The 27,952-nt window shown below is 43.0% G+C and overlaps 1 long non-coding RNA gene across 1 annotated transcript; it reads left to right on the top strand.

The window, feature by feature from the left end:
* Nucleotides 1–2,971: 2,971 nt before the first annotated feature.
* LOC118165861 lies at nucleotides 2,972–11,643 on the top strand. Its single transcript, XR_004750265.1, has 3 exons — nucleotides 2,972–3,114; nucleotides 8,346–8,427; nucleotides 10,983–11,643. It is a non-coding gene; the product is annotated as an uncharacterized LOC118165861 (long non-coding RNA).
* The last annotated feature ends 16,309 nt before the right edge of the window (nucleotides 11,644–27,952 follow it).

The raw sequence follows: 27,952 nt of genomic DNA, 5'->3' as shown, positions 1-27,952 counted from the left end.
TTCTTTTAGGGAACATAGGGACTGATCTGACCTTAAGGGAACATTTGGAAATGCTGTCTTACAGGGAACAACCAACCTCCAGTATCCTGGCCTGATCGTGCTGCTGGCTATATGTGGCATTTGTGGGTGAGAATGAGTTTTTGATGCTGCCTTTTATTAAACTGGAAAAAAAAATAGCTGGAGACTAATGGAAACCACTTCCCATCCCATTATCGGAGTGGGCAGCGAAATGGGATGTTTGGGGTGGGTGTTGGGCATGATCAGGGTGAATGTTTTGTTCATCCAAGATATGTGGAATTCACTTGGGGTTGAGATTTGCTCCCAGTTGTGAATTTGGTTCAAACTCACTGAGCAGCTACGGGTGGCAGCAAAACAACCTTTTGACTTCTTTCGGTAAGGCCTCCCATCATGTTTCCTTTCCATACAGATGCAGAAACACTTCTAAAATTCAATACATTATGAATAATGATGATAATAACCCAGATGGAAATTGGCCTTGACTCATAGCTTTAGGTTTGAGGCTTTGTTACCAATCTGCAAATTTAAAACCTTTGTACTTGGGTGCCTGCAAAGCTCCCTTTGCTGATCTCGCTCCAAAATCCCGACCAGCACTGCCAGGGCAGCAGCCTGGAGCTCTGCAGTGCTGCAGGGTCACTTCCACCCCTTTCTCTGGTTTGTAAATCAATGTGTAGCCAGTGTGCTTCTTGCTCTTAGTCTGATACCACGTGTTCTGACTTCTTAGGAAGTCTTAGTAGATGGTGTATGAATTGACGCTTATGACTATTGACGCTTTAAATTGGATGCTTTCATTTTTGCTGCCTATGATAGGTCATAGAGTAAAGCAATTAATGCACAGAATGAACAAGCCCCTGGTGTTGTTATCTGTAGGTGGTTTCCAAGATGACTTTACTCCTTTCTAGAGCATGAAGTCTTCCCGTGTAGTTCTGTATGTATTTGCAGTCCCCAGGATAATGCTCTGCACTATTACAGTGATGCATTTTTCCAGGAACCAAGTGCAAATTCAGTCAATCAATCAATAAACAAATCTCTCTTTTGTTTTTATCTTTGGTTCTTGTAAACGCTACGGTCAAAATGCTGCCTCTATTGGAAACTTCTTTTACAAGTGCTGTAAGAGTTTGGGAAATCTGTCAAACATTGCGAGCAGCTGCTGAGCAGGGCCCTCCGATCCGTGTGTGCTTTGGCATCGGCGGGATGCACAGGAGCAAAGAGTGAGTGCAGGAACTGGGCTTTGAAGTCTGCTCGGTGATGTTATATTATTCTTGGCTCTTTGTGCTTTGGAAAATACACTACATCAAGTTCTCATCATTGCTGTAGTGCACAGTTTTTCTTGAGGCTGGGGAAGGGTGGTTTTAGCATTACGTTCAGCTATGAAACACCTCAGACGTTTCACTGCTGAGATTGTTATTTTATTAAATTCTTGTTCGTTTTTTCCTTTATATGATTGCACCGGCTCCCCGGTTTGTTTCTGGGGGTGTTTCATGCGTTCACCGCAAAACTTATGCGTACCCTCATCTGCATTTGCGATAGTTTCATAATGACTAAGTCACAGCTGAATTTCCTGCTTTTGTAGTTGGATTCACCTGCACCCCACGCCCCGAAACCACAGTAATTTCCCCATGTTCCATCTTCCACCCACAGCTGCAAGAGCTCTTTACGACCTTTAACGCTCTTGAGCTCAAAAACCCCAAACCACAATTCTGGGATACTTCAGAATTGGAACATGAGATGTTTTTGCGGATGTATCCGGTCCCAGTCCTGTCCACCTTTCGGAAGGCAGGAGCTTATGGGTTTTGTAGGAGGAAGATGCTCTGCTACCAGTACTGTTTCTGCATTCATGCAGGTAATAGCAACCCGTGCTCTTGGAACAGGTGCATCTTAAACGCACTGCCACCCCGCAGCTAGCTAAGTGACCCTGGTGACAGCCACCGGGTAAGGTGTTAGCTCTACTGGGCACCCGTGTTCTTCCTTCAGTTAAAATTAAATCAAGAGCAGGCAAGATTCATTAACTAGGGGCAGGGGTGGGAGAGAGGGGAGAAAAGATGCCTGTAACTTACAGGAAAAAAAGTTTTTTCAAGACAGACTTGAAAACCCAAGTGGCTGTTCAAGAGATTCTTACTCCCTCCAGCTGCATCCAGAAGATTCATCCTTCTCTGGTACAAATAGTATAGTTTGCACTCTTAACTAGAAAAGCATGTTGATCCCAAAGTGCCAAATTCTGCTTGCCAAACATTGCTACAGATCTAGAGCTTTTTTCTTCTTCTGTTTTAAATTTTTTGTTTGCTACTCCCTGGCCTGGTAATGTTTTCCTACATGCGGACTTGCATTCAGATATGTAAAAATGCAAGCCTTTTGTCTTTTGTTGCTGTTATTTCAGTGAATGCCTTACAGCTAAATTCCTCTACACTGTGACCTGTCGCACAGGATTAGTAAGCCCATTACCTTAGGTTCTGACCTGACCGAGTGGAGCAAAGTATCTTCTTCAGAGCCTGACAACAATCTTATGCCTCAAATCCCAAACTGAGCTCTAGATAAACACGTGATCACCCAGAACTCGGCTTAGGTAGTGCTTTAAGACAAGTGAAATTAATAAGGGCTGAAGGAATTCTTGTGGACTTGTAAATCTGTAGTAACTCTTCCATGTCAGCATAAAGCACAGCTTAATTCTAAACTTGTAGCTAACTCACAAAAAATTTTGGAAAGACTTAAACTTTGTAGAAGGCTTTACAATCTGACTATTTAAGCATTTAAAGTGTTCCTGCAAATGAGCCGTATCCAATGTGAGCAAGGGGTGTTGAGGCAGGCTTTAGCAGATTACTTTTTCTTTCTCTCATTTTGCCTTATTTTTTTTTGTCACTCATTAAAGTGACCAGAATTGGTTTTCTTCCTGGAGTACTGAAGATTTAATATAAGTGCCGTTACTGATAACGGGCTCTGTGATTGTAAAGCTGGTCACCAGCTCCGTGTTGGCATTAATTGTCATCAGAGGGAGGTTCAGCACCTGCTGGTTTGACCCGTGGCTCCAGCTGAAGGAGCCTGGGTCGGGCAGTTACCGTCCTGCTGCTGCCTCACCAGGGTTTACGGAGCTCTGCTCAGGTGAGTTTAAATAGCCCTTACTGGCGGGCCTGTGCCTAGCTAATGGGCAAGGAGAAAAAGAAGGAAAATGGGAAAAACAGCATGAATGAATACCTCCGAGAAATGACAAATTTGTCTTTGACTTCCTATTGAAATTGCTTCTTCAGCTCGTTGAAGTCTAATTGGTTACTTCCTTTCCCAGAAGAAGCAGGGGCAGAAGTAGAGGGGTTCCTAGGCCTCCAGGAGGAAAGGAGTTAAAGGAAAACATGAGCAGGTTGTTGAGAGATGCTGAAGGCTGCAGATCCCAAAGGTGAGAGCACTCCACTGCTGCCCCCAGGGGGGTGGCAGGGGCTGATGGGGAGGTGACACAGACCTTGTGTTACCTCTGTCTGGGCCAGTCTCTGACCACCTGCAAGAACAGGTAGCTGTTAAACGTAGCTTTGCCACCGGCATCGATTTTTAAATAAAGCAGCTAAACTTTCATGTCCTTCTAGCATCGCAGTGTCACTGCGGTGCCCTGCACTTGCTGGTAGCTGGTTGTGACACGCTGTTTGTTACAGCGAGTACGTTTTATAGGCACGCTGCCTATCTTTTTAGAGGGAAGAGTCAGAATAGCTACTAGATGCCAGGCACTGGAAGATATGAATGAATTTTAGTGGGCCGTTACATCCAGCAGGAGTTAAGCAAAGGAAACATCCTTCTGATAAATACCCTTACATGTTTCGTTTGCAACAACACTTGCAAAGTCAACTGTAGAAAGGGGAGCAACTGTTAGTGGGAAGAATGCAGGTTGATACCAGGTTGCTGTTATTCGGCCAAAGCCAGCAAACAGGTGTTAAACAGCTCCTTTGCACTGGCTAGCAAGCTGCAAGAGTTCTTCCATCATTGCTCTTTTAACTCCATTCCTATCAGTGGTACTTTCTTCTTGCAGGAGTGGGGCTGTTGTCAGAGCTCAGCATTTGTTAGACTGCTACACGTGCTTAGTGTTACACTACTTATTGAAAATGCAGTGAGGGTAATGTAGCTCCGCGGGAGAGCGGCAGAAAGCTTTCTCTGGTACCCGGACCATTAGTGGGCTACGTGGAGCTGTTTGGACGCTAATTCCAGGTACTGTGTGTGCTGTCTTCACTCATATGTTACTGGATTTACTCCCTCTTTCTTCAGTCATCATCGAGCACTGGGCTCTCAGTTACTGAGATTCTACAGAAAGGAAAAAGAGAAATGAAGGTAGAAACTATGACAGAAGGCAAATTATCACCGTGTTGTTAAAATGGTTTCATTCACCTTTCAGTTCGTTATTTGAAGGACAAGCAGTGTGATATGAGGAGTGTCAATAAGTGGCAGATATAAAGTGGCAAAGCAGAAAAGAATATACGTTCCTTCTTCACCTTCTACTCGTTCATTTGAGAATTCTCTTCTGTCACTGCCTGTTCCTCCTCCATGCAGCAGATGCTGAGATATGAGCAGAGGGCACATCTGAGTGTCTTAGGTGACAGAAAATAGATGAGCCAGTGCTCACAGTGGGAACAGAGGTTTGCAAGCATGCCACCAGCATCAACAGAACCGATGTGTGCACGACAGCATCTGGCCTTTCACCAGCAGGTACAACTGTTTCTCTGGTTCCCAACGAGAGGTTACGGCCAGACTTCCTCAGCGGGCTCAGAATGCCAAGCAGCCGCCGGTCAGTTCCTCTGGGATTCACACCAGCGCCCTCATCACCTTCCCCTGGTTGTCTCTGGAGCAGAGACTCGTGCAGCCAGCCTGCTTCTTTTAATTTCGGTATGCGTTAGAGACGGCCTCGTCCTGCGCTGCATACCATCCGGCAGTGGTCCTGTGCTTTCTCAGGTCCTCTTGCAGACTGGAGCGTAACCCTCCTGGAACACCTTGCATCTCGTTAAAGTCTGCGGTTATTTCTGAAGGGCCTCTTCTGCTACTGAATGAATGCACCTCGCTGCACAGAAACTCGGCAGATGGGGTTTGCTGCTTGAGGCAGTGAGACCGTGTAATTGAGCGTGCAGGAGCACCTCTCTCCGAGCACGTGAGCCAGGCAGCCAAAGCCCCAGAAACTCGATGCTCCACGTGAAGGACACGATGTTCACCTGGATCTCGCTGCCAAGCCTTGAACGGTGATTTTCAAGGCCAGGGCAGCCTATAAACTAGCACATTAGGCTGAGTCACTATTCTGGCAGGATAGGTCTAATTTCTCTTTCTGTAAACTTATCTCCAGAGTACTTTATCATCCTGCAGCGATTCTAACACAACAGCCTTTGAATGACTGGACATTGCAGAAGCAGTGATTTACATCAGGTAGGGGAAACAACTCTGTGGTAGGTCTTTCAAAGAAACAAAGCAAAAAACAAATTAGATATTTTATTTTTGTGTTTTGTCTTAATACTCAACTCCCCTTTGGATCATTAAGATCCTTCAGTTTTCCTCACCAATTTGTCTTATCCTTCCCAAGAGCTTTGGGTCAGTTCATGTAGCTTTTAATAACAGCTCTGTCTCTTACGTAAACACACACGTACTGACACAACTCAGAAATCACCACTGGTAAACAAGAATGTTAATTGCTGGGTAATTATACTCTACAAGGCAGGGGGGTGGGAAGCATTGAAAAGAAGCTGCAGGCTTTTCAAGACGACAATTTGTAGTTGGATTAAGCTGGAACAGACCCAGGCCCCAGAAGTGAAAAGACAGCGCTTCTAAGCCTAAAGCAACACTTCTTTGCCAGTTAGCTTTAAGTATGCACTACCCAGTCATGGTTCCAGCCTCTCTGGAAACATTTAACACTTTAACATGAAGGGGACAAAAGCTTAACCCTTGCATTCTGTGGACCTGAATTTTATTTAACGCATATATACATGCCTGGAAGGGTTTTTAAAACATTGTAACCTAACTATAACAAAAACTATTTTTTCTGTAGCATCTCTCAAGCATAATTTCTAAAACTGCTGCTTTTAACAGTTAAAACAATTAAGCTGAAGTTCTTTGATTTCCCTGGAAGGGCACCCAGTCCCTATCCATCAAAGTCTTGGGCTGCAACAGTTTTGCCAGAGGTTTTGTTCCACGGAATGATGGATGGGTGAACGCTGGCAAAACTGTTCAACGTAGGTTTTTCTAGCTATTTCTTGGTAGAAGTGCATGTTGGCTGCAGTGCTCATCGTGAAAGATGTCAGAGGAGGGCCTTATTCCGGCAGGTATACTGTCATTTTGGAGGAGCAAGTGCTTTGCAGAACTTCTCTTTTCCCTCAGTGTTTGTATTTCCAGATCCATAGGGGACTGCTAAGGGTCAAAGTTTCAAAGAAAAGAATCCCTGTTCTGGACTGTCCAAGTGTCGATGTGAAATGGCTCAGACCATTTTGCAGTGCGTGGTTCGTGCAGTTGGCTGGTTATCCTCTTTCTTCTTTTCTGGCTAGGAATGCAAATAGTAGATGCAAATCTGAGGTTTCGCAGGATTAAAAAAAAAAAAAATTGTCCTCACAAAACCTGGGCAAACTTTGGAGGGGAATGTCAAATAATTGGCTCTGTTGGCATAACTCAGAACTGTTAGATAAATATACACAGCAAAAGTGTGTTTCAAATCAAAGCCATTTCTCTCTCTCCAGCTACAGCGCCCTGTGTTGGACTCCCTGCAGGAGCTGCTGCCATCGTGGGCTCTGGAAGGAAAATACTCTGTCCCTGGTTAGTTCTTACCAGAGACCTAAGGAACTCGGTGCCTTGGGGTAGCATCCTGTGATCTTCATTCAGACAGCCTGCTTAGTGCCAGGCTTCCCCATCCCCTCGTATCCCTGCTGGGGCTCAGGGCTCAGCCCTGCAGCCAGCTATGTCGGCGCTGCAGGGAGGGAGCTGACCAAGGGCACGCACGGGGTGGGGAGGGGAAGGTGGTGCACCCTCAGCTCCTAGTTGTAAACTATTAGTGATTCCATTAGAAAGATGCAAGATAAGACTTGGTGGAGAAGGATCCGCCTGTCTGAAGCTTTGCGTATTTATCTGAACCTGTGGGACTGTCTGCCAGTGTTTGCACACACAATTTTAAGCATGTGAGTAACCAGTGGGATTTCTTAATTTTAAGCCGTCACCAAATTATGCTGTTACTCTGTTTGCTATCTTTTTTTCCATATACCCCAAAATATTCTTAGATCTACGAGGATTACTTGGGGTCTTGTTACATACTCACTTTCCAAGAAAACGAATGCCACAAATTAAATAACTTCAGGCTTAGCATATTCTGGTTTTCTTTACAGTTGTCTCAATTAAATCTGCTTAAGTTTGCCTTTAAAAACAGCAAGCTGATTAATCTTAGCTCTTTCCCAGTCTAGCAGCCTCTTCCAGGGTTAAAAGAAAAAGCAACAATTGCCAGATCTTTTAATTTCTGGGCCTCGCTGGATATAATGCCTGTTAACCCCTAAGGACTGCTGAAACATTTGTGCTGCGTAGGCCCTTAGCCAAGCTTAGCATGCCACAGATGAAGTAATGCCATACCTGTCCATCTGTTTGGCCTATTGCTTTACAATATTTGGAATAAAAATTTAATTTCATATAATTTTCTGTGACATTGTTTAGAAATAGACCATTTGTATGTGTCAGAATGAAATGCAAATCACCCCTTTAGCGAATGAAAGTGTGATTTCTGACTGATATGTCGTAAGGCCTGATTGTTATGATTGCTACCCAGTTGTATATCCTCGCCTTCCTCCAGAAGAAAATGTAATGGAAAACGTAACCCTAACAATTACATACAGATGGCACCATCCGCATGATTTCAGCGCTGTGTGATGGCTTATGTTTCTCTAGTACAACTGGTGTAAATTAAATTGTAGTCATCTTCTGCACATGTATTATATCGTATCTTCACCAGCGCTAAGAGCTGCACATCTGCTGGGTGAGAGGACGTGTTGGCAATATTCTGTTTATTTGGCTATTGCACATTGCTAGTGCCAGTGAGAACCCAGGGATCGAGCTGAATTTGTTGGAAACCATATTACACTTCTCAGATCACCCCATCCACGATTTATTGTCTTCTCACTGTGACAGAGTGGGCTGTGGTGTAAGTTTTTCTTCATCTCATGCATGCTGGAAGCAGCAGCCGTTTCCAACTGGAGTTATGGGATCTGTTAGGGGATCAGGATGTTCAGGGGGAGAAGGAGTGGGTCTGAAAGAGGAGGAGGTGAGGAGGGGAGACAAGATGAGCGTATGTGCACTTTACCCACCCTTGAAAAACAATACTCTTTTTTTTTCTTTCTCTTTCACAGACTCTTAAATAAGCTTCTGCAAAGAAAACAGAAAAGGCCTCCTAGTTCATTCAGTCAATCGCCCTTCAGAGCTGCAATTAATGTAAGTTGATAAACAGTACCCTTGTGCTTCAGTTCTTAACCACTGTCAGCAAACACAGGCACCCACAAAACTCCCATGCTGGGCGACGCAGACGCGAGCTCTGCCCGGCCTCGGAGCTGGCTGCGGCCCAGGGAGCGTGGCTGCCTGCCCACAGAGCCACGCAGGCCTGGAGAGCTCTCCTCTGCCTGCACCTGTCTGTGCAGACGTACCCTGAAATTGCTGTCGCTCCCTGGGCTGGAATGGTCTTCCTGTTTTATATTTCGTGCTGCACCGGCTGTAGGAGAGTGCAGCGTGGCACTAGGGTGCCTTAACTGCAGTTGGGATGCAGCTGATAGCTGTAACACGTGCTGCACTTGCCAGATGCAGTGCTGCTGTCATTGCCCCTGTTTAAATCTGGCATAATTCTGCAACTTTAGTGGACTTAGTCTTGATTTAAGCTGAGGTAAGTGAGAACATCTTTTAGAGGCAATATAAAATGATTTAGGGCCTTGTCAGAAGAGTCAAAATATTAGCAATAGGCCCTTACCTGCTTTATTCATTGGCGTTCCCAGGGCTCTTGCTGCAGTGATTCAGCTAATTAAAATTCCTTTTACCTACATTTTCCTTTACAGCTTCAGGTGGCTATAAGAACTTTCATTTCATGTCCCAAACCATTATAATGTATAAAACAGATGCTGTGTTCCACTCTGCGGTGGCAGCATTTCAACGGTAGATCAAGTGATCCTCCTGCATAATATCTATTACTGGCTTGTGCCGCTAAGATTGGAGAGAGATTTTTAATCAAATGTCTGAAAAGAATGTGCATTTTTCAGCTGTGAAGTCTGCGTGAAGTACAAAGCACTGCTTTCATTTTATCTTACCTTCTTTCCATTCCCCGTGTGTGCCGTGCGTGTGTTTGTGTGTATATATGAACAGATTAAATTAGGAGTTCTTTCTGAATATCTAGCCGGTTGATTCATGCATGAAATACAGACAATACCAAACATGTGAGTTGTTAGTTACTGTGAGATTACGGGCCCAATCTTATTCCCAGGGAAGTCAGTTTAAAGCAGGGCCTACGTCCTTAATGTTTTCTACAGAGAAGCCTGAGACAGTAACCTTAGGAGAATGAAATGTGAAACCCCCATGGCAATTTAAGTAGGGCCACAGTTGAAAAGCAATGAGAACAGGTTCCCTTTGTACTTCTCTGAGCTGCACTTGGCATCCCTTGGGGCAAATTGGGAGTTTCAGCCTTCAATGTCTACACAATCCCTCATTTTTCAGGAGCAAAGAGGCTTGTTACAGAAGAATGCTTTCTGTTCCTTGTAAGCCTAGAGTGGAAGGAGATCACTGATTAAAGCAGAGGCTTTTGATTAAATGATGAGGCTACTTTCAGTGATTAAACAAAACAAAAAAAAAGGTATTTTGGGGCCCACTTTCTGCCAAAATGGGCAAAAATAGCCATCTATTGAAGCACATGGGAGAAAGCAAGCAGCTCAGTGGTCATTTGGAGGTTGGGAAGGTGCAGAGCAAGGAAGGGGAAATAGCAATTTCGGGATTAAGCTAGTATTCATCTGTAATTGGATCACTGTTTATTTTTGTTTCTTGAGATGCTGTCACAGGCATGTATTGTATTTATCTTGGTAACTCAAGACACACAATGTTCTGTCACTCATCACAGATGAAAGGCTTCAGTGTCCTCAGATAATTATGGAAATTTTATTAGCTATGATGAGACAATCATAAAAGGTATCAGGGCTTTGATTTCATCTCTTGGACGTGAGCCTATTTTTTAGTCCCTGTTTTCCATTTATTTGGACAAATTTTAAAGCACTGTTAATCTTTTAAGTCAGTCAAACTGCCCGTTTCTTTGAAGCTTTTACCTGCGTTCCCAAGACAGGCATCGGTAAGGATAATACATGGCATCACAACACACCCACTGCAGCAAAATGATTCAGTGGCAGGCCAGGACCAAAATCTCCTATTCCTTCATCTTTGTCAGTCCATGCAGTCACAGCCAGTCTGCTTATCCGGGGCTCTGGTTTATGTGCAACTCTGCTTTGCTTTGCATCTGCGTTCCCAGGTCTGTGCAGCTCCTATAAAAATGTGGAACAGGCTGGTCTGTTCGGATCTGTTTCTATGTATTTCCCAGAGTTGCTATGCTTGCATTTTTTAGTGTTTACATGCTGCAGTCATGTAAAAAGCACAAGGTTATGTGGAAAAGGGCAGGGCTTGCTTCAAATTATCATTGAAAGAAAGAAAAAAATGCAGAGAAATGTCAGGAGATCTTGATGAACATGTTTCTGCGGGAACTGGAAAAGAGACCAAGCCACAAAATTAGGAACTAGATCCAGATTCCAAATCCTTCAGCCTCACCCCTAAGGGAATGAAAAATTCAAAACTGAAATACCACAAGTTTGGATTAAGTTTTTATTTGAACCTCTCTCTCCATAGTCTGGTTACACTGACGGTCTCCTGATAAACGTTAGTGTGAGCTGTACCCATACCTGACGGTTATACCTGAGCACACGCAATCATATGATGCGTAAGTGCAATTTCTTCCTAAATTTTTCCAGGATTTTAATGCAGTGGTGGAAGCTGGCAGTTCTGCTAAATATTACTGAGCTGCCTACAAATATTGCAAGATGTTTCCTGCTTTTAAATGAAGTCTGAAAAAATCAGAGAACTCGTTTCCACTCTGGCCCTTATACTGAGAAAACATAAATTACTGGCTGAAAGAGATGGGCAAACATGTCAACCTTTGCGCTTAACTTAAGGCTTTTTTAGTTTGAAATGTGAATTTGATTCCAAATCAAGTCAACCACAAGGTAATACCAGAAACTGCCTTTAACTAAATAATTGAACCCTTTATCCCCGCTATTGGGATTTCTGTAGTGATTAATATTCACGTCAGAAACTTGTGATACGCCTTTTTGGTTCTAAATATCACTGACATTATGCGAAAGCAAGTTGTAACACACCTTTTTGGGGGTAACACAGTATCTCCCCTTCTTTCCTGTGTATCAATCTTGAAGATAAAATACTTCTTGTAATTGTAAGAGACACTTTAATATTGTTATAATAACTGAATTAAATTGGTTTTCAGTGGCGATATATTCTGCCTGCCTTGAGCTGGCAAGAAGCACATGCACCGTGCGATAAAATGTGTTTATGCCAGAAGCTTTTTTTTATGATACAGCGCCAGTTACCTGTTGTGATTTAAGCAGTGTGATTAAAACAGAGCGATTTAAACTTCCTTGTCCTTCAGTGTTCTTGCAAGTAAAATTTTACTCCCTCTGAGCGCTTAGACTTTTTGCTAGGTCACCTTTTAACCGTGACTTTCAAGAGCTATAGTCATTTAATTTATTATATGAAACTGTACTAATTATCTTCACATTCAGAACATCTCTTCCCAGTTTTCCTCTTCTGGCAGAGCTCCCCTGATACAATCGAGCTGGTACATCGATTTAACTACGTGATGATGATGGGAAGGAGGAGCCGCGTTTATTGGTGTAAAGGCAGCCAAGATGTAAAGGCTGAGATAAAAGGAGTCACGCAGAAGGATACATTTACATCAGCCTGAACCTGGCATTCTGCCCTGCAGGGTTTTTGCACTCCTTTTGCATATCGGTACCTGCTTGTCTCTCCATTATCTTTAAGTCAGAAGTGGTGTCACTGTTCTGCTGTCAGGTCAGCTGTGATGAACGATTGCTTTCTTTCTGTAAAGAGCAAGTAACTGCTGAACAGGCTCATTACATATTTAACAGCGGTCAATTAGTTCATGGATTTGGCCTAGAAATATTCTAGCCTTTGAGGAAAAAGACTAACAGTATTTGTACTCTGTTCAAATTCTTCATTGCATTTAAAGGGACTGCATCATCTGGCAGATAAAAGTGATGTTTAGGTAAGGTTGACCTGATTTATGTAACGCTACCTTCTCTTCATTTGTCTGCCTCAAAAGCAGGAATACAAAACTGTTGGTGCATCGGACCAGGAGTAACTGAATTCTGAAGCACCTGAAGTTCCTCATTATCTTCAGCCTCTTTCTCTGGTTTGCCTGTGTTTCGACAGGACTCCCACTAACATATAGAAACTGCCCTCATCACGAAAAACAATCAGGATTTAAAAGGATTTTTTTTGTGATGTATCTTGTGGCACTGTATTCAGTTGGAGTTGGCAGAAGTACTCAGCAGACACAGACATGTCATTTGACTTCTGTGTTTAGAAGTTCCCTAAGACAGAACATGAGGGATGGAGGCTGTAGGCTCTGCGCAGCGAGAGGATCCCACTTGGGTTTGGCCGGGTGAAGCACGGCTAATTCCTAATTAAGCTCACAAGAACCGTATAAACGATAAGGGTCTTGTGATGCCAGAAATGGCTGCTTGGGAAAGGCTGGCTGCCGAGGCAGCGTCCAACCCCTGACCTGAATGTCACCCACCAGAAACTTCCCCTCCTTTGCAGACGGCCAGCTTTGCCACGACTCCTTCTGGTGGCACCAGTCCCTGCCTTCTCTCTCGAGCCAGGGCTGGCGAAGGAGGAACGGGTACGGCATGTGGGGAGCTGTGCTTCGGCTCGGCAGCAGCAGGCAGGGAGGCGGCGAGGTGTGGTAAGCCGGGTGTGGGCAGGATGGGGCGGCTGGAGGGAAAACACGCTGGAGAGGGTCAGGGAAGACAGGATCGCTCCCCTTAGCAGCAGCCAAGAGAGAAGAGCAAGGTCCAGTTGGTGGGGCACAGGAAGGGAAACGGCTGAAGGTGTTCGGAGAGTTAAATCATCACAGCTGCCTTTTTCCATCCGCTTTTGTTTTGCCTCTTCTGAATTCCGACACCTACACAATACTCTGTCTTTTAAAAACAATGTTGGAGTTCCCGACATTGAACTCTGCAAACAAGTGTGTTCTCAATTAAGTGAAGAACTTCTCCTGCCCCCCCTCACTTGATATGAGTGCTTGGCTCAGATGTGCTGGCCTCTAGAGGAATCACACGAGCACATTTTTCAGAAGGTTTCCCCCTCCCAAAATCCTATCGAATGGCTGTTTCTTATAAACCAATGGAGGCAATTTCATGGCTTTTCCCTTTCATGGCCACCCACCTCCTCTTCCCAGCTAGCTTTGATACAAAAAGACAAATCCTTTCCCATTCACATCAAAAGCAGGAGGGTCGCTCTGTGTCACCTACCCTGGGATTTTGACTCAAGCTGTTCGGAAAAAAAAAGCTGGAAAGAGCAGCTTGGTTTTAACTCAACCGCAGTGTGTGTCACCGAGAGTTTTCAGGGTCACTGACTGATCAGTTTCATAGACCAAACAGATAAATAGGCACAAGTTATTCTTTATTATTATTGTTTATAATTTGTTCATGCCATAAGTGTGCTGAGTGTACTACAGAGGATACAAGCCCTTCCCCAGGGAACATACGGTCTAAGTTAGACACATGGTTTGTATATTTTCAATGTGTGTTCAGGCACCTCCAGCACTGGGTAGGCACTTTTAAAAACAAATTTAAAGTAATAACAATAACATGCTGAGTGATAACAACAGGCAGGGGGGTGAGAGGAGGACGAGGGTTACAAAAATAAAGATCATGTGAATTGTTTTCTTTATGTCACACATGAGGCTTGGGATTTCTCTGTTTTTCTCTTTCTTTGAACGCTCTTGTAATTCCTTTCTCTTTGGCAACAGAAGATGGCAGACTTCAGAGGCCGAGGAATTGCTGCTGGAGAAATGAGGCAGAGGAAAGGGGCTGATCCCCCCTTAGTACCTGAGAACCCCTGGGGCTGTTAAGGAGAAGCATTGCTGCCCGCTAAGGGACTGAAGTCAGTCCCTTAGTGGGAAGGGGAAAGGAAATCTGTCCCGACTGACCGAAATTTACCACCACCTCTGGTGTGTGAGGCTGTCCCTAGTACAAGGCGTAACGCTGATTTTCTTAGGCTAAATCCTGAAAGACCTTCCTTAATTCTTATTTCAGCTGTCTCTAATGATAGTGGGAGTTTGTGAATTCAAGAGCAAAAAGTGAGCGAGGTTCCCAGGACTTAGTGAATGAGATTCGTGGTTAGAGTTTAGTGCTTGTTCTCGTGTTAGCTGTCGTGCACCCAGAGCCTTTCACTTCAACTAGTTGGTGTGCCCCTCAGTGCTTGGAGCAATCACTGCCAGCACTGAACATTTCTGTAACCCTCAGGTGATGTCTCGAGTATTACACAGCAAGCAGGCTTCTAAAATTCAGCAGTGGACCTAATTTTGGTCTGTAGCAAAGAAGTTGACTTGTGAGAGTTGTTCCAGATTTGAGGCAGTGCTTCTGATATCCCAGTTTACAGTGCCTGAAAGCTCCCTGTTTTAGGGAGAATCCAAGGATTTGTAGGCTCTGCCACCCCGTGTTTGTTGTACACGGGGTCAAGAGGCTCTTAAGAACTGCCTGCAAATTGGGGATATTCTGGGGAGCACGAATCTGACTCAGGCAGCTTCACACCTCCCTCTGTCCTCACAGAGGCAGAGGGGAAAGCCCCAGATAAGCACGTATTTGTGCTTACCTTGCCATTTGCCCCGGTTGCTGGCACAGCTCTGGGTTATAGTACTGCCTGTTGGGGTTCGGGAGAACCCAGAGGTAGTTGGACTCGCAGTAGGAATCTCTGGCCCTTGTCTCGAGAAGCGGGCTGTAAACCTACTACTCCTAAATCCAGAGAAAGGAACGGTTTGGCTAAACTTATGAAAATGGCCTCCTTGGCATTGTCAATGCCTCTTACAGCAGCCCTACAGCAAAGCTTTCATTAGCACCGGCACCTTTTCGCCTGTGTTTCATGTCCTGCAAATCCCTTCTCCTAAATCCCTTCTACTCCACCGTCGTTCTACCGCCACGTTGCCCGTGCCAAGCTATGTGCCTGCCGGGAGATGTGGTCTGTACGTGCTTTTGTTTCCAGTTAAGCCCTTTTCTTCCCTGGTAAGCATTTGAGAAATGCTGTGGCCTGTAGAGAGAGAACAGATTTTGCATTTTCCCTGTTGTGTGAGTTGTAAGTTGGTTGTTAATAAAGCCAATTCCTTTATCAGATGCTGTTTGCAAAAATACGTTACACATGCTGGAACTAATTTTTCAGCAGTTACTTGCTTCATGTGGGGATTACAATAGGCTGGGTTTCATCCGATAACTTTTGCAGCTTATTAGATGTGAATTTACTAGCTGTGAACAGTTGAATAATATGGAGCTCACAGAAGAAACGAGCTCCACCATCCACCGTACACCGAGCTTTCTAAATCAGCTCTGGCCAAAGTTCGCATTTCACAATCCACTAAATAGCTTTCTTATGGATCATAAGATGAACGTATACTGAGTGATGCAACTGAGTTTATAATATCTTCAGTATAAGGTGAACACTTTCTAATAGATCATGACATTATCAAAGTGCTATTTGAAATTAGCTCCATATGCTGTAGCAGGGCTGTAAGATTTCACCCAGAATTTCATTTTCAAATGTTTTTCATTCAAGTTCACTGAGGGTAAATTGGAAACACTTGGGTATATCCCACTTATGGATCTGTTAAGACCCACTTAATTTTAACACGTGGGTGTGTGGAGAGAGAGGCAGGAGAGGAGAAGTGTAGGATGGGGTGAGTGGGAATAACTCTGTCTACTGATGTCTTCTGAAAAGCCGGACAGCGTGTATTTGCTAACGCTTGCACGAGTGCTGCTGTGCAATCCACACTCTCTGGTCCCAGGGCTTTTTGAGAAAGGTGAGATCTTCTCGTGGAGAGGCTGGGAGCCAGCCTTCGGTCTCTGCCGGGTTGTGGCAGGGGGTTAAGTGAAGGAGTTCACTCTGTGCTCCGCCACGGCGCGGGAGCCAGTTGGCAGAAGCCACCGGAGAAGAGCCAACGTAGAAATGCGCTGGGTCTGTGCTGTTGCTGGCAGGGCTCCTGGCTGGGTTTAAGCTGCCTTGCCAAGCAGAGGTCTGCTCAGGAGGGTTTGCGAGTGGCGTGGGGAACTTCTCACTTCACCTTACTGGGCTCTGCAAGAATCATAGAATCATATAAGAGAAACGCGGTGGGGTTTTGGTGTTTGCTGGGCAGTAAGTGCATCAGAAATTCTAACTGGGTTTAAATTATTTATTCTCTTTTAAAGATGCTTTTTGAAGAGGACGTTGAATTGAGGAATTCACGTTTCTTCCCTCAGCAGCTTGAGCTGGGTAAGGGTTCAGGCTATAATACTTAATTATGAACAGAAGGACTAAGTATTATTGGCATGAAGCATCTTAGTACCCTTCCAGTCCTATTAAATATACTCAACTTCAGTGGTGCTGATAGTATTTTTGTAGGTTAACCAAGTTCCCAAAAATTCTGGGTTTTCATCAGATTATTTCTGGCCGATTTTCTGTTCTAGACAAGATATTCTCCTAAGGGGAAAATGTAGAAGAGAGCTATCAAAGGCATAATCTAGCTGTTTTAGGGAAGCACCAGGAAATGCTGTGCAACAGCTATTGCAGTTCCAACAGCACATCAACTGGCAGAAACAAGAATGTCAAGGGAGTTGATTGCATAGCTTATCCATGTCTAGAAGGATATGGTTTTCATTTTGAAAATGCTATTCATCTAAAATCTGAAATTCTCATACCCACAGCATGAGTGTTTCTGAGTTTTGCATCAGAGCCTGGAGTTAAACACACGTGTGCACCTTTACATCTGGTGCTTTTATGAATCATTTTGAGGAACTGTTACTAAGCAGCAGCAGCTATAGCGGGGCTCCATTTTATAAAGAGGAAGGGCTGTGTTACTCATTTTGTTTCCAAAAAATTCATTTGTTTTGCATTCCCAGAAGGTACTTTTATTCTCCCAGAAAGGTCAAGCAGAAACATTGATGTAAGTCCTGTTTATGGCAATCTTGTTAGATTTCCAGCAATTGCAATGGAACATATTTATAACAAGTATGTTTCCCTCTAGGGTGATACCATTAGTCAAAATATGCTTTCTCATATTTCCACTACATAAACACAAATACCTTTCAAGACTCAAACTTACTGGTCTTGAGGATTCCCACAGCCACATCTCATTAGTGGTTCAGAAGGCCGCACTAGCCATGGTTTCAATTTGGGATGAAAAGGTTTTGTTAGGAGAAATAATTTCAACCAAACTAGAAGGTTGAAAAACAGGATAATATTCCATGTGTGGGCTGTTGTCCTGAGCAAAACAGCAACCCTGAGAAGTCTGAGACTTTAAACATCCAACTCATGATTCAACGTGCTATGGATCCAGCCAGGTTTGATGCTTCAGTCTCAGTTACGATATTGAGCCATTTCCACAGCATTTAGCATCTCGCAAACTTATGCTTGATGCACTGGTAATGTACCTGTCATCCCTGGTGCGGTGTAGCCACTGACTCTGTATTTGGTTCTCTAGAAGCATTCCTAAATACGTTGGTATCCTAGCAGAAACTGTAAAGAAGCAAACTTTCCATTGATACTACAGGAACAGATTTGACAACTATAACCCAAACTGCGTTATTGGGAAGACTGCAGAGTTTCTAGTTAACATAGCCATGATGACGAATGAGCTCTGTGTCCCTGCTTGCATTTCGTTTCTTCATTCACAAGACTTCTGTTGAAATAATGTGACAGCGTTAATCTAGAGAGTGTCCAGATAGAGGCAAATACCAATTGAGATGAAATGAAATTTTAGATCTCAACATAATAATCAACTGAGCATGAGCTAATTATTGAAAGAAAAGCAACAGGCTCTTAGCCTCATGTGAAGTCTCAGGAGGATTTCTCTACAGCGTGTTTCAGCTGTCTTCTTGCACTTTCATCTCAGTCTGAACAGGGCCTGGTAGAGACGCAGAAGCTGTTTTGGTAAGAATTTCAGAAACAGGACACCTTGAATGCTACTTTTAAGTCAATCTCATTGATATACGTGGAACAAAAGTGATTACGACTTGGAAGTACAACAATGAGTTTTCTTCCTGCTGCTGCAGTTGAAGTGCAGCTGTTTGAAATGTAGACCCCCTTCTCGGGGTCTATCAGCAAGTTCATTAACTACTTTTTGGCAGCAATAGTGCTAGCTGATCTTCGTGTCCTAGGATTGAAGGGAGTTGAAACACAATTTCAGGATGAAGTTCCAAGGAATAGCATTAAGGGCGTTGTTATGTATCACTATGTTAAAAACACTAACTATAATTCAACAGGAAAAAACTGGCAAAATACTGCCTACTTCAGTCTGCCAATATTTATAAGCACTCCTGGGGCTCATCGGCATTACAAGAGAAGAGTGAATCTAGTGGTTATGTTATGTTCCGAAAAATTTGGGCCAAAACTTGTTTTTCACACAGCATTTCAAGAAAATTATTTTGTTTTTCCCACAGATTATAATGGACAATTGACAATAAATTGCATTTTTCTCAGGGTCATCAGCCATAATTCACAACATCCATTACATTCGTAGCAGTCGGAATCGAGACTAGCCAAAGCTTGCATAAGGCAAGAGAAAAATGACTTGGACGGTCAACAGCAGGCTTAACCACTACACTTGTTTTTGTACACTGAAGACAAAAGGTGACAATCGTAGGTATTTTCTCGTATCCTGTTTTTACATGGAATAGATTTGTTTGGAGATTAATGGTAGGGTGAACAGGTCATTCGACACTGATACAGCTTCATTGCTTTCATAAAGCTGCAGCAGGACTCGGTTGTATCCCAGTGAAAGGAAGTTGCTGTAACTTTGGGCTGAAGCGAAGATGGATTGTATGCCAGTGCAGAGGAGAGAAATAGTCTCTGCTAGGAATTAAAACATGATTTTGAAAATCAGCTGCAGTGCAAGCAGACTTTCACCCGCACTTTGCCAGTTGAAAAACAGAAATAAAACCATGTGGATAACGTGGTCTTTCCTTCTGATTGCTTTGAGGATATTTCATCAGCTATAGACTTCTCTATACCTATAGCTTCTCTGCCACCAAGTCTTTATCCAGATAATCAAGGGGAAGGAGATGTACACTGGAATAGAAGGCAAAATAATAAAGAAAATGGACGTTATCTTCGTGACATAATTAAAATTAATTATGCGGTAGAATACTGTGTAGAGAAAGAGCCAAAGAGCAGTGCAGTTAACTGAAGGAGTCTGCTAAGGACAGCTGGGAAGAGGTACCTCTGGGTGGTTACCACCAGAAAATGATGCCCTGCACGTATCGCAGTTATTGCTGGAGTACGTCTGTTACTGCTCAGGTGGCTGAACATTGTGAAAAGTAAAACAGCAGGGAAGAGCTCATGATTGACTTTTGAAAAAGATTAAAGGATTAAATAATTGTAACTTGGATAAATGACAATTAAGGATGAAAAAGCCTTCTAGAAGTAATTGCAGTTGAGCTCTGGAGAGGAAGTTAGAGCTCTTCAGTATTTCCTATGGGGCTACAGACAGGAAATTGAGAAAGAACTTGAGGGTGGAATCAGAAATTTGGTCCTTTCCAGTCAATCTAGTTAAGGTGGCACAAACTTCATCACTGAGTCCTTTGTATTTCAATGTGGCATATTTTTTATATTGTAGAGGATGATGTGTTGCTGCCTGGCAGGTGAGGAAAAAGCTCATGGAACTGAACGTTCATCAGCTATGTTACGTTTTGTTTTAGGAATTATCTGATAGGTATATCAGTAGATGCTTGTGGATTTTTTCATGCATTTTCTGAATCAGGAGTTAATATAGTTAATATATTACTTATATGAAAGCACCACAAAATTGCTTCTAGGTCCAACTAAAATTCTGTATACCTTGGAACTGTAGTTTTAGAAAGGCAAGCTTTTTAGTAGACCTTTTTTAAAAAAAAAAACAAAACAAAAAAAAACAAAAAAAAAAAAAAAAAAAAAAAAAAAAAAAAAAAAAAAAAAAAAAAGCAATTCCAGTGTCCTAGCAATAGCTACATAGCTGATTACAAATATCAGACTTCCCAGGGTATTACGGAATTCATTCTACTAATCTAATTTAATTAATTCTGTCTTCAAACTGATTGCCAGACTGACACATATTCTGAAGTTGGGAAGAAACATCAGATGCAAATGAGGCTGGAGCCTCCTCCAGGAGATAGGTATGCATTAATGGAGAAAAGAGTAAGAAAACACATCAAGTCAGTAATTATCGTACTGATTCTTAAAAAATACCTAAAAATGAAGCTCATTTTTCTTACAAAGCCTCTCTTGGCAGTTTGTGGAGGAGGTAGCAGTATGTTTGAGAGGTTTCTACAGCACTGGCATTTATCATGTGCTTGAATGCAGTGGAAGATGTGAGGCAGCTAACTAGGGAAGTATGTACATTACTGCTCAAGAGAGCTCAATCTCAGGAATAGCAAAACCTGATAAATCTTTCCAGCTCAGAGGTTCAGGCTGTGCTTTATTTTCATAGGTTGAATACCAGTGTGCTGCTGGGGTCACACCAGATCAGTTCTGTGGTATATCTAGGTGTTTTATCAGTATGAAACCATGAAAAGGGGAGAGGGAGGAAGGAAAAAAAAAAAAGTGCAGTAAGACAAAATAACATAAATAGAAAAAGACAGTTGCCTTTTTCATGTGACTGGTTCTGTAGACAAGAGAACATTGACTTGAGTGTTGAAAATGCCTCCCTTTCAATTCATTATAGGCTGCTCCTTGCAGTGATTAGTCCAAATCAGTGTGTTCTGTGCCAGTGATCATTAATGTGTGCTCATCAGGTCATCAGACTTGAAATCCACATTGCTGGATTTCTGGTATCTCGATCCTGTGCAAGTGACTGGCTCTTCTTTAAGCCTTGGCTGGTAAACATGGTGCTTTTGATGATCTGCCCCTGGACTAAGCTTTCATCAGGAGAGTAGTTACCCAGACAGAAATAAATTTGTATTCTGTATTTTGCAAAGGAAAATACTGCAAGGCCCATGAACACTGTATTCAAGGCTATACCTTCAGTATGAACTAAAAACACAGTTGTGCTATTCTCCTTACTTACTTGAGAATTGTCCTTTTTAACTGCCCCAGGGACAAAAGTAGTAATTTGAAATTTGCATCCATATTATCTGTTGCCTTTCCTATCCATATGCACTGTCTCCAAGAGCCCAGGGCAAAGATGCCATTATGCTCAGTCACCAACAGGCCAGGTGCAGTCAAGAGATCTAACAGAATGTTAATAAAAGACCTGATGAAGAAGAAAAAACAAACAAACCTGCTATTGTGCCTGTAAGAATTGCTGCTACCAGGAAATTAAAACATTACGCATGGCATATGCTGCCTGCCTACAGTCAGCGCTGCTGTGCAGGTCTGAAATCGTGTCTGCCATGTCCAAAGATCGGCAAAACGATCAATTTGCAAAACCTGGCGAGTTTACACATCGCCTGTATCTCGTTCTTGAAAGACAGCATTGATTTAAGTTAGAAAAAAAAAAAATAAATAAAAAAGAAAGTTTTACTGAAGCTTCACTGTGTTCAGAAGACCCAAAACTTCACAATATTTTCTTTTAAAAGGTAAGGAAATAATTAACTGGCTACAAGTGTGTTTATCTGGTTTCAAAGCTCAGCAGTGAGAGGGAAAATAGATACCAGAGGTTGATTGAGAGACATATAAATGAATAAAATAAACACCATAAAATACAGCTATTTTAGAAGCCAGAAACAGGTGTCCTGCTACAGTACTCTGGTATGAACTGGGTCAATGTAAGAATCAAGGACCAAAAGGACTGTACTTCTGTTGGAGATTTGATGACATTGTTCCCATTTCTGTCTGCACATCCTGGAACAGAACTGGGCTCTGATTTGTGGGGCTCCTGGCTGGGATCGCGTGGGCCAACACGTTGTAAGAAGCCATGGGATGCTCTTTTGAAACTTTAGGAGCTTGCTCAGTGTGCAGCATGGCTGGGGATCGGTGAAGCTATTTGGCTTGGGAAATGCTTCTGGTTTGGTTTTGAGAACTGCACTGACACTCAACTGATTTAAGCCACCAAAAAGGAAGCTTTTCTTTTATTTGTATTTCCCCTTGTGAAATTGCCTGTGCTGCAACTATTACGTGCGTGCCCATTTTGAAGTCCAAGGTTTGCAAAGCAGCAGCAGCAGCACACCGTGCTCTTGGCATTGCTGTAGCTGCTGTACAATAGGTCCTTGCCCAGGGTTTGTCCCCAGCCTCCCTTTCCTTCTTCTGAGGGTGCCACACAGGGCAAGGACTCCATATACTGGAAAAATACAGAGATTTAATCATCGCGGTGTCAAATAGTAAATGTCTGTGATAAAAGTTTAGGGTTCACTTGATAATTTAAGGGGAGGAAGGAGGATGGGGAAGGCAGGTTTGCTGTAGGTATCTGGAATTAAATCTGTTTCAGTATTTTGCCCTTAAAAAGATATGGAATGGTTTGTATTAACTGTCCTATTAAAAGGATGCTATTTAGGGTGCAAAAATGAAGAACTCAGAAAATAGGGAATGTCACATTTGTAGCACTTCATGTGACTTTTTAGCTAAAAACCTGTAGCACAAGTGTGTTTATTAAGATTTCTGCTCTCTCTGGGTTATCTGAAGAGAAGAGTTTGGGGGAAAATATTTCAAAAGATATTTGGTCAAGGCTCTAAATGTGACACATGATTTTTCCTTCAAAACTTTCTTATGACTTATCTTTCTGTCACCAGCGCTGAGACCCGTATCAGAGCAGCTACAGAACTGGATGGCCTGCAGTGTGGATCGGTATCGTGCGGACTCCGGCACCCTCTAATGGTGTAAGCACTCTTTCACCATACGTTCCTATATAGTTACAGACAAGCTGACTGCATTTGTAGTAACGAGACAGATTTTGCTGCAAATGGCTGCTTTTTCACTTGGTGATAATTACGAGTTTTGTAATATTCGAAACGGCTTTGCTTGCAATCTGGGCCGATAGACCCTGTTACGTGCTCCGGATACCCTGCACGTATTTCCACATCGAGTTGTGATTAAATGTTGAAGTGGTGGCTGAGGCATCCGAGAGAGCAGGAAGCTGGTGCTGACTCAGGGCAATGACACCAGGCAAAGGCAGGGCAGATACTACCCTGCCAGACAAAGGAAATTGGGAAACCTATGGGGTGTGGGGGGATTCAGTCCACTTTGGTTTTAATATTAGTGGTAGGATAGTTGTCCAAATGACTGCTGTCCCAGAGCTGCAGAGAGAGATCTTAAGCTGGAATGTGCAACCAGGGCTCTACTCACTTCAGCAGAGCTTTTCAGATTTACGTTAGGCCAGTACTTTCCAGCAGTTTCCTTAATTTACTTTATCCACTGCAAGATAGTATCATAATGCTATCTTATTATGTGGATAAATGTACGGTAAGACCATTGTATGTGTGCACAAACTCACATAAAATGCAGAAGTCACAGTACAGAGCTGCAGGGTCCTTCCAAAAGTAATGGAAAATAGGTATTCCTGGGATTTCCAGGAAGGGAGAGGGCATTGATGTGTAAATATGACATCTTAGGACATGTGGAGAGTTCTTACTGAATATGGCAAAGTGCATTTTTCTGGTAGATTAGTACCAATCAATTCTCATTAAACTTTAGCCCTCTCCCACTACTTAGCTAGAAAAATGGGAAAGAGAAGGGAAAGCTTTTGTAAAATGTGACTCTGAGAAGTCACCAGTACAAGTAACAGGATCTCTTTTGAAGTCTGAAGATGATCAGCTGCGTGCAATTTTTCTTGTTAAAAGTGTTCTGTAATCCTGTCTCCTTGGCCCATTAGTCCTTTGAACTTTTTGATACGACAGCAGTCGGACAGAATTGCTGAGTCCCAGCCTGTTTGCAACAAACCATGAAGGCTACCAGGAATCTCCAGCCACGGCAAAAAGCTGCTCCTGCCTTTGTGAACCATGTGAGCTGTGGTTCACACTGCAGTAACTACACACAACAGTCTGGACAACAGCCAAGATGTTAATTAGCAGTTCCAGAGCCTGTATGGGCTGGCCCTGGACCAACACTTTTTTTTTTTTTTTTTTTCCCTCTCTGTAATCAGCTGTTTCATTTCAATTTTTTTCTGAAAAATCCTAGTCTAACTATTCTGTGGAAGCTGGGGTGCAGCATTCCTGATATAAAGCCCAGATCAGATAGGATTGGTCTTAGTGTGCGTTGGAAGATTTATCTAATTACTGTGGTCCGTCAGTAAATGATAAAATAGGCCAGCTTTTGGGCCCACTGGCCCTTTTCAGATCACCAGGGCAGGTGGGAATGTGGGGCTCTCAGCTGACAGCCAGGGTTGTCGTTGGTTCCATTTTAAGGTCGTGGATTATCACAAATTCTTGGATGTCTCTGTTACTGATAAGCAATGGGTAGTATACCTGGATATAAATCTATCTGACAATAACAAACATCTTGTGTTTATTTTATAGACACCAGGTCAAAAGTAGTTTGAAAAGTGAGATCTTCACAAGCTTGGGCTTATTGCTATTTACGACTGCTTTTTAGCTATCTTTCCACATACCCGCAGGGCTTACGTTACAAATTTATGCAAGGTTTCGAAATTAACAGTGGTGAAAGTAACTTACCCAACTTTGATTTTCTGGAGTTGGGTGTCATTTTGAAATGTCTGCTGTAGTCTGTGCTCAGTTTCATGTTCAACACTGGAAATATAAACTGCAGTTTCCAGTCATGACTTTTAAAAGGGCAACACAATTAAGGATTTTCTTCCATATGTAGATTTTCCTCGGAGCTTTTCCTCATATGAATAACAGCCATTTTGGTGAAATTGGTACATGTAGTCCTTTAGAGTTTTCTGCAGTATAAAAGTTAAGTTTAAAGCTTTTTAAAATTCCCCTAAAGCTGCTAGTACTTGATTTTTTTCATCTGTGTTAGTTAGTGCTGCATTCTTTGACAGTTTTAAATAGTCTAGTCATGCAGGTGGATGAAATCACAGCTTTTTGAATTCTAAAGAAGTTTGTTTCCCTGTTTAAAGAGTTGTGTGGTGTGTATTATCAGAAAACTGCTCGTGGTCAGAATGCAACTTTATAGATTATCCTAACCCATGTTTATATTTAATTCCATGTTTCCTAAACCACTCTTGTTAATCAGGCTAGTTGTAGCTGTTGTAGTTGCTATGGAGCCTAATTATGCCGCACATCCAGAGAGGGCTTTCTGTATAAAATTGGCTGTAACTCAACTTCAGATTCAACACTTATTTTGAATAACATCTCTAGCGTTGATTTCTGAAAAGGGCACAAGGTAGCTTGTACCAGTTATAAGCAACTCCAGCTGGCAATTTCAAGTGGGGAGCTATTATTTGAAATACACATGCAAAAAAAAAAAAAAAAAAAAAAAAAGGTATAAAAATTGCAAGATTTCAAGGTCGCATGATTATTTTTGTTTTAAAGAGCTGTACTTGGGAATCTCAAACCTCAGATGAGCTTGTGTTTATATGACTAAGTCTCCCCTGGAACCCCATGAAACAAAAGAATTTTGAAGACAATCCATGTGGATCTTAGAACACAGAGAGAAACTGGCTGTTGAACAAAAAAAATAGTCTTAATTTTATTTACAGAGGTATTATCTGAAAATGTCTGCTCACTTTTACAGAGCTCCACTGCTATCTGTTGGACAGGTTGCCTTCCTGCCTCATAAACACACAGGCATGAAAAATGAACCGTGGATGTGCTGTGCCTCCCATCTATATGACTGGTAGTTCTGAGATTTGGGGAGAGGGAAGATTCTATGCGTTGCTTAAGGTAGAGATTTAGCTCACAACAGTTGTTTTTAAATCTTACTGTTGGAAAAATATATTGCTGGCAAAATTGTTGGCTTCTCAGCTCTGTGCGGTGTGTGGAAGGAGGCAAGCAGGTGTCACATCAAATGATTCAGAATCCTCAGAACATCTTGTTTGCTTGTCTGAAATCTCCTCCTGAATGCTCTGGAAGGGGGCATTTCTCTGTCCACTGACTTTAGCTAGGACCTAGACTGTGGATCTCAGTCGCTGGATGCCTGAGATTCAGTGTTTATGGTAACAGGCAGCTCAGACCAATGAACATTATGATCCCTTCAAATAATTTTTGATAGTAGGGATTATCCAAAAGGCTGGTTAGGCTGGACCACAAGCAGAAACTTAAATACCAGAAAGTTCAGATTTGTACTGAACACAAAGTTCAGTACAGATAGTCAAGAAAAGTCAAGAAAAGAATAATGACCATATAGACTCTGAGTGGGGTAGAGCAGGAGGGTAAGGTAGCTGTCACCTCATTACTGATCAAATTATTTAACAAAGGTTGTAGATCATCTCCATCTTAAAACACTGAAAGCAACTTGAAACTACCAGTGTGGTCCAAGGATTTGTAATTGATGTTTAAACTAGGATTTTGGCAGGAGAATGGCAAATGCAGTATCTACGCTCAAAAAGAGGGAAAATTTGATAGAGACAGACTGCAAGCTTGATACCGACAATAGGCAGTCTATTCTAAGGGGGAAAAAAATAAAATAAAGAGGTGACTGGAAAGTGTGGCAAATCACACCAGGGCTTTATCAGCAGTACATTCAATTAGATAAATCTCTCTTGATGAGAAAACTAATTTCCTTAACAGGGGCAATACAGTGGATTTAATTGACTTGAAGCATTAATTCAGAACACGTTACTGAATGTGGAAATGACAGATTCCTACAGGAGTTCAAAGGTGGTTGTGGAACAGGCTTGGGTGAGGTATGGGGAGTTGAGAAGGTGTTTATGTTTTTTACATCAAGTGCCATGTTATCAGCTTGTAGAGGGGATGCTAGTTCTGTTCCACAGGTTATCTTGAATCTAGCGTTGCTGTGTAACCTGGTTTTGTGCTGAGAAGTCTGAGAATACAGAGTTGGTGGTGTCAGCATAAGGTATCCCACAAGAAAAACTAGATGAACAAGATGAACGAAGTACAAGTTGGGTAATTACCAATAAGAAGAGCTTTTCCTATAAGGACTCATCCACCACAACACAGAGGAATGACGCCTGAGCGTATGAGGCCTATGAAGTGCCACAGGGATGCTGTGTGAAGAAAAGATGTAAGAGGAGCTGCTGAGGGAACTGGAGGGGAGGAGAGGAGGCTGAGGGGACACCTTACTGCTCTCTACAACTGCCTGACAGGTGGCTGCAGCAGGAGGGTGCCGGTCTCTTTTCTCAGGTGACAAGCTACGGGACGCGAGGCAACGGCCTCAGGTTGCGCCAGGGGAGGTTTAGATGTATATGAGGAAGAATTTCTTCCCAGAGAGGGTTGTTGGGCATCCGAAGGGGCCGCCCTGGGAGGCGGCGGAGTCCCCTTTGAGAGACGTGGATGTGGTGCTTAAGGACATGGTGTAGCGTTGGGCTTGGTAGTTAGCTGACGGCTGGGCTTGATGTTAAGGCTCTTTTCCAAACTGAATGCTTCTGAGAAAAGGCTGCTGTGCTTCCCGGGGCTCTCCTTGCAGCACTGCTGGCAGGGGCGAGGACATCTGAGCGCGGGTGCGCAGACATCGCGGTCTGGGCTCCTCGTCTGGCCTTAAACTAGGGCAAAAAAAAGAAAAAAAATACCTGTGTGCAGCGCCTCGTGTAAGTAAGTACACCAGCACCGCCCGCCTCCCTCAGCGCCCCGAGGCTCGGGCCCGGCCGTTGCCGGCGCTCCCCTCCCGCCTC

This window comes from Oxyura jamaicensis, chromosome 4 (genome assembly GCF_011077185.1).
Source record: "Oxyura jamaicensis isolate SHBP4307 breed ruddy duck chromosome 4, BPBGC_Ojam_1.0, whole genome shotgun sequence".
Classification (NCBI taxonomy): domain Eukaryota; kingdom Metazoa; phylum Chordata; class Aves; order Anseriformes; family Anatidae; genus Oxyura; species Oxyura jamaicensis.
Note: the sequence above shows the minus strand (reverse complement) of the source record. Positions and strands in the feature narration are given on the sequence as shown.